The sequence below is a fragment of the Littorina saxatilis genome, linkage group LG5, assembly GCF_037325665.1.
Source record: "Littorina saxatilis isolate snail1 linkage group LG5, US_GU_Lsax_2.0, whole genome shotgun sequence".
NCBI lineage: Eukaryota > Metazoa > Mollusca > Gastropoda > Littorinimorpha > Littorinidae > Littorina > Littorina saxatilis.
This window is the reverse complement of record NC_090249.1, coordinates 3,814,571-3,827,260: the sequence shown is the minus strand read 5'-3', so window position 1 is coordinate 3,827,260 and position 12,690 is coordinate 3,814,571. Positions and strand designations below refer to the sequence as shown.

Sequence of the window (12,690 nt, the reverse complement as noted above, 5' to 3'; positions counted from 1 at the left end):
CGGGAAGGACCATCCTGAACTCAGGTCAAAATGAGTTCCGCTCATTCTCTCCCTGACCGGACGCGACAGTCCTACGCGAATCTATAAAAACTAGGAATACAGAGTTATCTCCCGTATGTTTTTTCGCGAGCACTGATCTAAATTTGAGATCAGTGTTCGCGAGACGAAAATGATTGCAGATTGGCCGACTTCGACAGTGATCTCCGTTCTGTTCTTCACAGTTATGATAAAGACATCGTTCTAAGGTCAGAACAGGTCGAAATTTTGGGACTGCTGCCGGAAGGAGACCGTAATATATGGTTGCATCACTACAGAAAAAATCGTCTGCTTCAGCGAACGCCGAAACCAAACGGTTGATTATCACGTGACACTTTTGCCATATTTAGAGTTGTTTGCACAGTAAATACAGCCGCGAAAAAATAGCTCCCTTGAAACCGTCTTACAAATCAATTCCTTTGTAATTTAAAAATTACACAACGCCATGAAAAATCATTATCGACGATCGCGAATCTGCTTATATCAATAATACATTACAAAAAGCTCTAAATATGTTAAAAAAAAAAAAAAAAAAATCGGTTTCCTTGCCAGACAACGAAACTCAAGGCATCGGCCATGTTGGGTTTGATGCGTGCATGCCTGGTTTTCTCCTGTAGATGGGTGTCGGCACAGAAGGTCTGCCCGCTGTCCTCAGCCAACATGCTCCGTCTTCATGGCAGCTCAAATTTTTTATCGAGGTTCTCTCCTCTAGATCCGCCGTGTTTCGCCTAGGGGCTTGCGCTGCCTAGTTGATAGGGTCACCTCGTAGAGGATGTGGTCATAGACCACGCACGGTCGGTCTTGGGATAGGGAAACGTTATGCTAGTCCGGAGGGATTACGCCACAATGGCCACCTCGCGAAGACCCAGGGTCCTAGACTAGGGAGGTCCAAGGGGGAGCACCGGACGGGCTACCCCTCTACCCGCACCTCCAACACAATCCCTTCCCCTGGTAGCTTCATCCCCAAGGAGGAAACAGAGCTACCTGCAACACCCCGCTCAAGGCATCATGTCTGGGAGAGAATGAGCCGAACTCATTTTGACCTGAGTTCAGGATGGGGAAGGACCTGAAAACTACCAAGCTAGTACGTACACCACATTTCAGCTCGAATATGTTTCCGATGTCAGTTCCCGCTGCGCTGACTTGGCGATAAACGACGGAAAACATCCGGTTACGTCGTGCTCTCTGATTTCTGCGCACATGCACAGGGCCGGACCAAATGAGTTGTAAGGGGGGGGGGGGGTTCCTCCGTTTTTGGGGGGGGCAAATCAGCGAAGTGGCGAAGCCACAAGCGCGCGCCTGCTCCCTGGGTCCGGCCCTGCATGCATTGACAACATCTGTTAAAGGCTCATACTGTTCATTTTTAACGTGTATTTCGTTAATGAGAATTTTTTTTTCTAAATTAAAAAATCCAGTTAAGGATTGAGTAGGAAGGGCTCACTTCATTATATCTGGCTGTAGAAAGTCAAGCAGATTCCCATGGGTAGGCCTACTCTGAATACACAAGGATAAGTTGGGCGGAAAATTGGAACATTTCCCGTGTGTGCGCGTCATACAAATTCACATTTGTAGAATAACATGCATGTCTTCACCGATGTGTGCTCACTTCAAAATGAAAATTTTAAAACGTAATTACCAGTGGCACACGTACGGGACGCGTTTATTTACATTCACATCAATGCTTTCTTCAGAATCACGTCCTCTTTTGCAATGTTTTCAAGGATTAATTACTCACAAAACTATTGAAAATTGAAAAGCGATTAGGCCTGTATTTTGACATGTCAGTTTAATAATCAGTGTGTCGGTTTGTTTCAAACGTTTCAATCAATCAATCAATCAATGAGGCTTATATCGCGCATATTCCGTGGGTACAGTTCTAGGCGCTCTGCAGTGATGCCGTGTGAGATGAAATTTTATACGGCCAGTAGATTGCAGCCATTTCGGCGCATATTTACCTTTCGCGGCCTATTATTCCAAGTCACACGGGTATAGGTAGACAATTAATAACTGTGCCTAAACAATTTTGCCAGGAAAGACCCTTTTGTCAATCGTGGGATCTTTAACGTGCACACCCAATGTAGTGTACACGGGGGGAGGGTTCGGACACCGAAGAGAGTCTGCACACAAAGTTGACTCTGAAATAAATTTCCGCCGAACCTGGGATCGAACTCACGCTGACAGCGGCCAACTGAATACAAATCCAGCGCGCTACCAACTGAGCTATATCCCCGCCCCCCAACGTTTGTTGGATATCATGTCTGTTTGAGCTGAGTATGCGCCGGCTAACGAACAAATTCAAGATGGGTATAATAACATTGAACACTGTTCATGTTTGTTTGCACCAACAGAAACCCGCAAACCTGCTCACAGTAGGCAAGCGTTATGAAATTAAACGAGATTTAAACATCAGAGTGAGGCGATAAAAAAAAAAGCGCTGAACAACACACACATCTACGCTGGTAAGGCCAAAAAAAAGAAGGTCTGTTTACGGTAACATAGGCCAAAAAAATAGGGTCGGTAGGTCGGGATTTTTTTTTCTCCAAAAAACCATATTTTTACGTTATTTTGCAAAAAAACCAAGATTTTTTTTTTCCCAAATGCCAAAAAAAAAGTCTAGGGTCGCGCGAAAAAAATAGGGTCGGTCGGGTTACCGTAAACAGACCTATTTTTTTTTTGGCCTAAGATGTACACCCTGCCAGTGTGTCTGTTTGAACGTATATTCTCTATCTGTTTAAACCAAAAATTCGGACATCAACACACGCATTTATTTATCATGGCAAGATGCACATCATTCCATTGGGAAACTTTTTACATATCCTAAAATGTGCTGATCAACACACAGTCTCACGATGGGATGTAGTTGTGATGACAGTGATAATATGTCTGTTTGCAGTAAACACGAGAGTGCAGACCAACGCACGCATTCACAATGGAAAAGTAAGTATCATGACACTGTTAATCTCTGCACAATATCATTTTCTTTCAGTTGTGCTAGAATGCTCACAGATCTGCAAATCAACAATTTCATTTTAACATCGTAAGTAAGATGGCATTCCAAATACACTGTGTACAATATATACAGTATTTCATGTCTGTGTAAACCAGAAATGTACAGATTTGTTCACAATAGAAAGGTAGGTAGCATAATGGCATTTCAAAAACTACGATTTTGTTCCGATATTATGTCAGTTTGCGCAACAGTCTGCAAATTAAGGGTCTCACTTAAACAAATTCAGTAACATAAATTAGACAACATCCGTACGATATCATGCCAGTCTGAGGGATAAATATGCAGATAAACATATATACATATGGTAATATGAAGTTCAAAACAGTAAAAACATTCATGCTAATATTCTTCTTCTTGCTCTCAAAAAGTGCAGACCAACACAAAGAAATAAATTTTGCAGTTTTGCAACAGCTTTTCTCGTGGCAGAGGATTAACTGCCATCTTTCTTAGGGAAGGGGAAGAGGTGGGTAGGGAGGAAATAGGATCAGATTATAAGAACCAGTCAAAGACACTGCACATGAAAAACAGAGGCCTCAGGCCAAATAAAAATATATGTTGGATTTAGGGTAACCCGACCGACCCTAACTTTTGGCACATTTTCGAACCATACCGAAACTAAGGGAAGTAACCTCCTTTAAAATCCTTGAAATCACGTACTAGAAGTTCATTGAGGGGGTCCCGGGACGCACTGAACCTATAAGGAGCGGATCCCGGGACGCACTACATTTCCGCTATCGTTCATACTGTAGGTACTCTTTCAGACTGTAATCGTCAGTCAATTATAGTGCAATTATATTATTATAATTACAAATGCAAATTTCACGTCGCAAAAGAGTATGTGCGTTCCATTTAACAAGGTAAGTTGAAGTGTCCTCTTTGAATATTCTGATGAAAAAAGACTTTTCATATGACACTAGTCGTGATAACAATGCGGTTTATGAACACATTGGGGTTGGGGACTATGGACTCTTTGGGCCCTCTAGAACTCCGCGATGGGGGTCCATGGACCCTCTAAACGTTAAAAGTGGGGGTCCCGGGACCCTCTAGAACTCCGCGATGGGGGTCCATGGACCCTCTGAACGTTAAAAGTGGGGGTCCTGGGACCCTCTAGAACTCCGCGAGGGGGGTCCATGGACCCTCTACACGTAAAAGTGGGGGTCCCGGGACCCTCTAGAACTCCGCGATGCGGGTCCATGGACCCTCTGAACGTTAAAAGTGGGGGTCCCGGGCCCCTGTAAGACGGGCGTGCGTGGGGAGCCCTGCCCTAAACCAACATATATTTTTGTTTGGCCTAAGCGTCACTCTTGAGATAGCCACCTAACCAGACATATTTAACATTTTTGCTCTTCCCATTTCTTGCAGTATTTTCCTTCTTTTTTTTCAATACAGGAACGCAAGCATCGTTTCGAACAGCTACTTGAACAGTGAGGTATATATATAGGAGTGTGTTATTATTTCCCGTTCGGGAGATATGCACCCTAGAATGGGATGCTTGGGAGATATGAAGCGTGTCTGCTCAGTTCTGAATAAAAAAACAAGAAAGGTAGGTTGTTGGAAGGTTTGTTGTTGACAAAACAATACATTCACAAATATATCGACGCAACGGTGTTTTTAGTGCACAGACAAACAATAACGAAAACTTATGTGGCTGATTTTTTCTTCTGCCTGCCACGAAGCCGCAAGCGAATGAATTTTGGAACGTTGGCAGTCTCTTTGTTTTTGGAGTTGCTCAGTTCTGATTAAAACACATGACTGATCTGTGATCGTGAAATGCGGAACAGCAAAGCAATTTCATGGTCAGTAGCAATGATCATTTAATATACACAAAACTGCAAGGAAAAGTTCCTTCTTTTATTCTTCATAATATGGTTGACTGTTTATTTTCTTGTATCAATAATTGAAACATTCGTTCATGTGACGTAGAAAGCTTGCCTCCATAAAAAAAGCAAGTTCACAGCCCATACAAGCCCGACAAAGAGCGAGTTTTAGCGTCAACTAAGGTGACTCGAGTCGAACCGGAGGTCGCAAAAACTCGGTCCGGTACGACTGGAGTGACGTCACCGGTTAACCAACTTTCAACCTTGCTTCCTGCGTAGGGTCTCTCCAGTTCCAAGATGGCTGCCAAGGCGAGGTGAGAAACTTCTGCAAATATTTTTTGACAAAGTTACGGATTGTGAGAAGACATTTGTTGTAAATCACTTAGCCTTTCAAAAATTAAGGATACTGGGTTGGATACTGTCTTGGTTTTAATGCATTTTATTTTAGCAGTGATGTTTATTTTGGGAAGAAATGAGGTCAACAGGAGTTTGGGTGCGATTTCGGCTCAAATGTACTTTAGCGCCCTGAACTTTTACCCGGCTGTTTTGCGCTCGATTTTCACGCTCACTTCTTCATTGACGTTCGAATCGATAGTTCGATGTTTTGGCATTACATTCACATCAACAATAAAACAGTACTGCTTGTTCATCATCGTCGTCCATCAACTCTCCACAACAGTAAATCCGTAACGCGCTTGTCGCCATCTTGTTGCAAGGGACGCGACCGGACACAACCCAACAGCGTTTCCGCGAAGAAAAAACCCAGACATGCGCAGTGACCCTACCATAGCTCAACCCTGTTCCTCGCGAAAACTCGCTCAAAGTTATTGCCGGTGTAGGATCCGGTCCGGTCCCCCCTCTGAAGTAGTCCCCCGGGGGACCAATTCGTGGCAAAAACTGCTCTATAATGGTCCCCCTTAGACATCCAGCCTCGTTTTTCTTATTACAATGTTAGTAATGTTACCAGCAATTTCAGAGAAAAGAAAGGAAAGAATCAGAGACTGGTTTCATTTCTTCTTATCAGTATTTATTTATTATTCATTTTATTTCATGTGATTTTTCTTTTGAACGGCATTATAAATCAGATCTATTTTATTTTCTGCAAAATATAGTCAAACAAAGAGATTTCTGTCTGTGCACTACATAATACCGGACGAAGATATAGATTGAAAATGGCTTGAATGCCTAAGAAAAACGAGGCTGGATGTCTAAGGGGGGACCATTATAGAGCAGTTTTTGCCACGAATTGGTCCCCCGGGGGACTACTTCAGAGGGGGGACCGGATCGGATCCTACACCGGGATTTGTCTATTTGGGGTCGAAATCGACATTGTGTAATGTCTATACCGACAATGTACACGTTATCATTTATGTGTGCCCAAATCTTCGTATCAAAAAATACATCCAAGAAAAGAAAATGCACAGGTATAATGACTGCATGTCCAATCACGCTGACGCTGACGACGACGACGACGACGACGAAGACGACGACGACGACGACGACGACGACGCTGCTATCGCCGCCAGCATCGACGGAAAAACCAGCCGCTGCATTTTTGTCGAGATATCAGAGTTCGTGCTTTTCCGGCGGTAATAGTGAACCCAGCTATTCTCCAGCGGCCGAACAAAAACCGTTTGTGTCGTACGACAGGCGTATCCTCGACCTCGGCACTGGCAGCTAGGAAAAACAGCAAAAGAAAGAATCGTTATCAAAAGCAAGTGCTGAATTGTAGGTGGTGGTCCGGACACCCCCCCCATCCCCTACACAGTTGACCCTACGTCACAAGAAAGTTAACAACCGGATGGGAGCCAACCGCGGTGTTGGATTGGTTGAAAATGAGATTCTGTTGTAGTTTCAACCAATCAGAGCCCGCAGTTTGTTCTCACCCGGTTGGGTGGCACCCACTTTCGCTAGGACCGGCACGGTTGGCCTGGTGGTAAGGCGTCCGCCCTGTCACGGTGATCGGGAGGTCGTGGGTTCGAACTGCCCCGGCCGGGTCATACCTAAGACTTTAAAATTGGCAATCTAGTGGCTGCTCCGCCTGGCGTCTGGTATTATGGGGTTAGTGCTAGGACTGGTTGGCCGGTGTCAGAATAATGTGACTGGGTGAGACATGAAGCCTGTGCTGCGACTTCTGTCTTGTGTGTGGCGCACGTTATATGTCAAAGCAGCACCGCCCTGATATGGCCCTTCGTGGTCGGCTGGGCGTTAAGAAAACAAACAAATAAACTTTCGCTAGGTGCACCTAAGACCAGGTGTCATTGTGGCTTTGCGATTTATTCAGGGGACATAAATCAAATAAAAACAATAGGGTTGTTGTACTTAGTTCGGATTCACTAAAGCTCACGCAAACCGTGCGCGAGCCATCTATTTTCTAAAACAATGTTGCATAAATATTTTCAGACCGATTGGGAATCGATACGAGAGTGATGTGTGTGTGTGTGTGTGTGTATGTGTAATTTCAATGTGTGTTCTTTCAGATGATATCCCCTGCCCGTTTTGTTTCCATATCTTTTTGTATTCGGTGTACAATAACTTAAGCCAAGGCATGATCTTTCTACAAAGTGTCCAATTAGTAGGTCAAAATGGTGAGACTCGGGTGTTTGAAACCTCGAAAGGTAACGCAATGATGCATCACCATACACGCGAGACTCACGCACGAGTCTAACCTTCCGTGATGAAGTCAAGGTCAAGGTCAAGGCCTGAGTGTGTTTTAATAAGTTTGTGTGTGTGCACTTTCAGTCATTTATGAACAAACAAACAAAATGATGTGTAGCTTATCCATATACATTCAAATAAATATCAAAATGTGCATTACAAAAATTAATTTAATACATTTAAAAAAAAGACGAAGCAACCAAATATTGTCTCACCTGGCATCCAGCTGTGTGAAAGTGTGCAGACCAGCAGCAAACAAGCCACCAGGACAACAGCTACATGGGTCTTCATGGCTTCAACCGCGGATAGTCTACTTGCGCAGAGGGTAGATGATGGGCATTGATACAAAAAGCATTATCATCATCATCATCGTCGTCATCGTCGTCGTCGTCGTCGTCGTCATCATCATCATCATCATCATCATCATCATCATCATCATCATCATCATCATCATCATCATCATCATCTGCAACAACTACATGGGCCTTCCTGGCTTCCAACCCTTAAAGTCTACCTGCGCAGAGTATAAGATAATGTAAATATTTGTTCTCTCTCTTTTTTGTTCAGCAGTAATAGTCGCGCTTTATACCAAGGTGTGTGCGTGTTTAGGTGAAATAAGTCACATGCATTTTAGGCAGAACGGTGCAAGACAACTGCACCCCAAATGAGCCCGATTGCACCCCAACACCTCTGGGGTGCAATTGGGCTAATTTGTTTGGACAATACCAACCCATTCCACACCATCTCTTACAAGGCCTCAATTGGCTTATTCTTGAGACTCTAAAGATTTTTGGTTAAAAACGATGAATGATTTAGAAATTTTATTATAGAATACTGTAGTTCATGTATAAAGCAGTAAGATAATTAAAATGATCTACACGCAAACACCTTCACTGAACATGCATGAACTTGTGACCGAGGCACACCATGTAGTCTCTCAATGTCATGTCACCATTTTGCAGCTTTTGCCTCTGTTTGAAGGCAAAGCGGACTTTCCTGAGAGCATCGGACCTGATCAGAGCACGTATGTGCAATGTCCGCATTCTGATGTAGGTGTTTGCCTGTATGTTCAGGATCTGGTCCATGAATACAAACACGCTTTCTTTTATTTCGGCTGGTATCCTCTGTGTACATCTGCTTTTCATATATAATTGCTGGTTTGCCCCTCTCGCTAGTAGTTTCAACAAAATCCATCATCCAACTTTCAGTGTCTCAAAGGCAGAATGTGGGAATAGCACAACAGTTGTTGTAACGGACAAGAAAAGACGTGAGCACATGTTCAGCGCAAGTGGCAACCCATGTCCGCAACGTGATTTTTACTCAAAGCCACTCTGACAAACTCGGTAAGACAGTAATACTTGTGAGGCCCTATAAGGGTTATGGTTCTCAAAAAAACCCATGATGGGGTGTAATTGGCCACATTTTTTTCGGGGGGTGCTATTGGGCAAGTTTGTGCTTGGGGTGCAATTGTACTGTAGCCAGGCAGAATGACCGAGGTCGTTCACGTGCAACATTTGGAACCCGTGACCAGAGGATTACAAGCTAAGTGCTCTTTGTTTGTTTGTTTGTTTGTTTGTTTGCTTAACGCCCAGCCGACCACGAAGGGCCATAATTATCAGGGCGGTGCTGCTTTGACATTTAACGTGCGCCACACACAAGACAGAAGTCGCAGCACAGGCTTCATGTCACACCCAGTCACATTATTCTGACACCGGACCAGTCCTAGCACTAACCCCATAATGCCAGACGCCAGGCGGAGCAGCCACTAGATTGCCAATTTTAAAGTCTTAGGCATGACCCGGCCGGAGTTTGAACTCACGACCTCTCGATCACGGGGCGGACGCCTTACCACTAGGCCAACCGTGCCGGTGTTAAGTGCTCTACCAACTGAGCTACCGGACCCCCCTATGCAATAATAACGTCTTCAACAACAACAACAACATCAACAACAACAACAACAGTTTTTTAAAGAAAGGAAAACCCCCCAAAAAGAACGATTAAGATACAGACAGACATACAAACTTAAACGCAGAATGAGGAATGCAGGCCAAAATCAAAACTTGACTAAATGTAAAAAAACAGACAGAGTGGCAAACAATAACCAAACGAAAACATTAGTAACAAAATATCCTGGTAAACTGAGAAAGTGTGTGAGATAAGAAAGTAAGAGGCTTAGTCGACTCAAACACTGCAAAATAAACAACACAACATAGTAAGTTGACAACTCAAGACACGATCACATAACACAATAAACAACACAACATAGTAAGTTGACAACTCAAGACACGATCACATAACACAATAAACAACACAACATAGTAAGTTGACAACTCAAGACACGATCACATAACACAATAAACAACACAACATAGTAAGTTGACAACTCAAGACACGATCACATAACACAATAAACAACACAACATAGTAAGTTGACAACTCAAGACACGATCACATAACACAATAAACAACACAACATAGTAAGTTGACAACTCAAGACACGATCACATAACACAATAAACATACCTTTCCAACCTAAAACCTCTCTCTTGCTTTTTGTGACCGGTATACTCTCCTCCTTGCGGTTATATATACGCCATCTGTCCCGTCATCGGGAAGTCCAGAATTATAAAATAAAAATAGGTAGGGCCGTATTGTATTCCAGCTCGCTTTTTTCAAATGAGAAAACAGCCCGAATTGCCATTAGGCACAGGCTAATCTTATCATCATTATCAAATTGTATACATTGTTGTATAAATAAGGACTTTATTTACTCCTCCTTCCCTTTTATCTCTCTCCTAAGCAATCCTTGGGCTTACATCAAATCTATCTTTAAACAAGTCGCGTAAGGCGAAAATACAATATTTAGTCAAGTAGCTGTCGAACTCACAGAATGAAACTGAACGCAATGCAACGCAGCAAGACCGTATACTCGTAGTCCACCGCTCACGGCATAGGCAGTGAAATTGACAAGAAGAGCGGGGTAGTAGTTGCGCTAAGAAGGATAGCACGCTTTTCTGTACCTCTCTTTGTTTTAACTTTCTGAGCGTGTTTTTAATCCAAACATATCATATATATGTTTTTGGAATCAGGAACCGACAAGGAATAAGATGAAAGTGTTTTTAAATTGATTTGGACAATTTAATTTTGATAATAATTTTTATATATTTAATTTTCAGAGCTTGTTTTTAATCCGAATATAACATCTATATATATATACGACTTGTGTCTGTGTGTCTGTGTGTCTGTGTGTTTGTGTATTTGTGTATTCGCCATGCACGGCCAAAGTTCTCGATGGATCTGCTTCAAATTTGGTGGGCTTATTCAGAGAGACCCCGGACACAACCTCATCGATGAGATATTTCAACACGTGCTCTCAGCGCGCAGCGCTGAACCGATTTTGGTTCCACCTCAGCTATTTTGGTTCCACCTCAGCTACCCGGGCCCCCATACCGACACACCAAAGCCAAAGTTCTCGGTGGATCTTTTTCAAATTTGGACACCGTATTCAGCTACACCCCGGACACAATATCATCGATGAGATATTTCAACACGTGCTCTCAGCGCGCAGCGCTGAATCGATTTTGGTTTTTGTGTTCATTTCACCATTATAAGTAACTCTTCCTTATCTTCTCATATTCTCCAGGTTTTCAGCGTTTACCTCCCTTCCTTCGTAATGGTGCACTATAGTGTGAGTGGAGCGTCTTCGGATATTCCCGGCGTTCTGTTACTGTTACTATTTTTAGAAGGTCAACGCAGTGTCCAGAACGTAAATTGGACCCGTAAATTATCCTCACTGTAAAAGTGCAAAGGTCGAATCAATTTATAGCCACGCGAAAAATACACTGTCATCTATCTCTCTATAGATACGGCTTCTCTGTGTTTGTGTGTGTGTGTGTGTGTGTGTGTGTGTGTGTGTGTGTGTGTGTGTGTCTCTATGTGAGCAACACCTGTGCATTGTTCAGTTCTGTTTGTGATGTGGTCTGGCGGCTTTTGTGTAAATTTATGTACTGGCCTTCCTTTTAGAAGCCATAACTTGCTCAGTCCTGTTTGAGTGGAGTTCGCCTCCAAAGGTGATTAACACGGTTACATTCGTCGACAAGGATGGGACTCGATATGGTCAGGAATGGCATTATGGCCACTGAATCATTTTCGTGCTGTTCCCATTCCACGAATCTGGGAGGGACCTAAGCTTGGCGGGTCCATTGTTCGGACCCGGCGAAGCCGGCGTACGGCTCTAAGTACTTCTTCCCGGCGAAGCCGGCTACCCGGCGAAGCGGGTATTCATTCTAGTATTTATATGTTTTTGGAATCAGCAAATGATGGAGAATAAGATAAACGTAAATTTGGATCGTTTTATAAATTTTTATTTTTTTTTACAATTTTCAGATTTTTAATGACCAAAGTCATTAATTAATTTTTAAGCCACCAAGCTGAAATGCAATACCGAACCCCGGGCTTCGTCGAAGATTACTTGACCAAAATTTGAACTAATTTGGTTGAAAAATGAGGGCGTGACAGTGCCGCCTCAACTTTCACGAAAAGCCTGATATGACGTCATCAAAGACATTTATCAAAAAAATGAAAAAAACGTTCGGGGATTTCATACCCAGGAACTCTCATGTCAAATTTCATAAAGATCGGTCGAGTAGTTTAGTCTGAATCGCTCTACACACACACACACACGCACGCACACACACACGCACATACACCACGACCCTCGTTTCGATTCCCCCTCGATGTTAAAATATTTAGTCAAAACTTGACTAAATATAAAAAGGCTTTGTCACTTTTATTGACTTTTTGTCAAGGGTAGACTAAGAGCATGTTTTCGTGTGTTTGCGTGCGTGTCTGTGTATCTGCGAGTCTGTCTTCCTAAAAAAAAAACCCACAAAAACACACACAAAAAACACAAAAAAAACAGAGCCTATTATAAATACCACATCCCTTCATATTTTGCGTCATTATCAAGATTAGACCAATTACGGAAGCAAAGAATAGGGGATTCCCCTATGGCAAGCGCAGGCTTTGTAATCCGACAAGGGAGGTTGCGATTTTGGACGTCACCACAGTCTTGCTGACGAGGGTCTCGTCACACCCGGCTGGATCTAAGAGGTGCGAGGGAAGATGAGGGTTTGGGAAGGCTCGTGTGCTATGACGATGCAGTTTTCA

The 12,690-nt window shown here is 43.2% G+C and overlaps 1 long non-coding RNA gene across 1 annotated transcript; it reads right to left on the bottom strand.

The window, feature by feature from the left end:
• Positions 1-5,813: 5,813 nt before the first annotated feature.
• Positions 5,814-10,303, bottom strand: LOC138966140 (uncharacterized). Its single transcript, XR_011455620.1, has 3 exons — positions 10,045-10,303; positions 7,737-7,831; positions 5,814-6,540 (listed from the first exon to the last, which is right to left on the bottom strand). It is a non-coding gene; the product is annotated as an uncharacterized lncRNA (long non-coding RNA).
• Between the last annotated feature and the right edge of the window lie 2,387 nt (positions 10,304-12,690).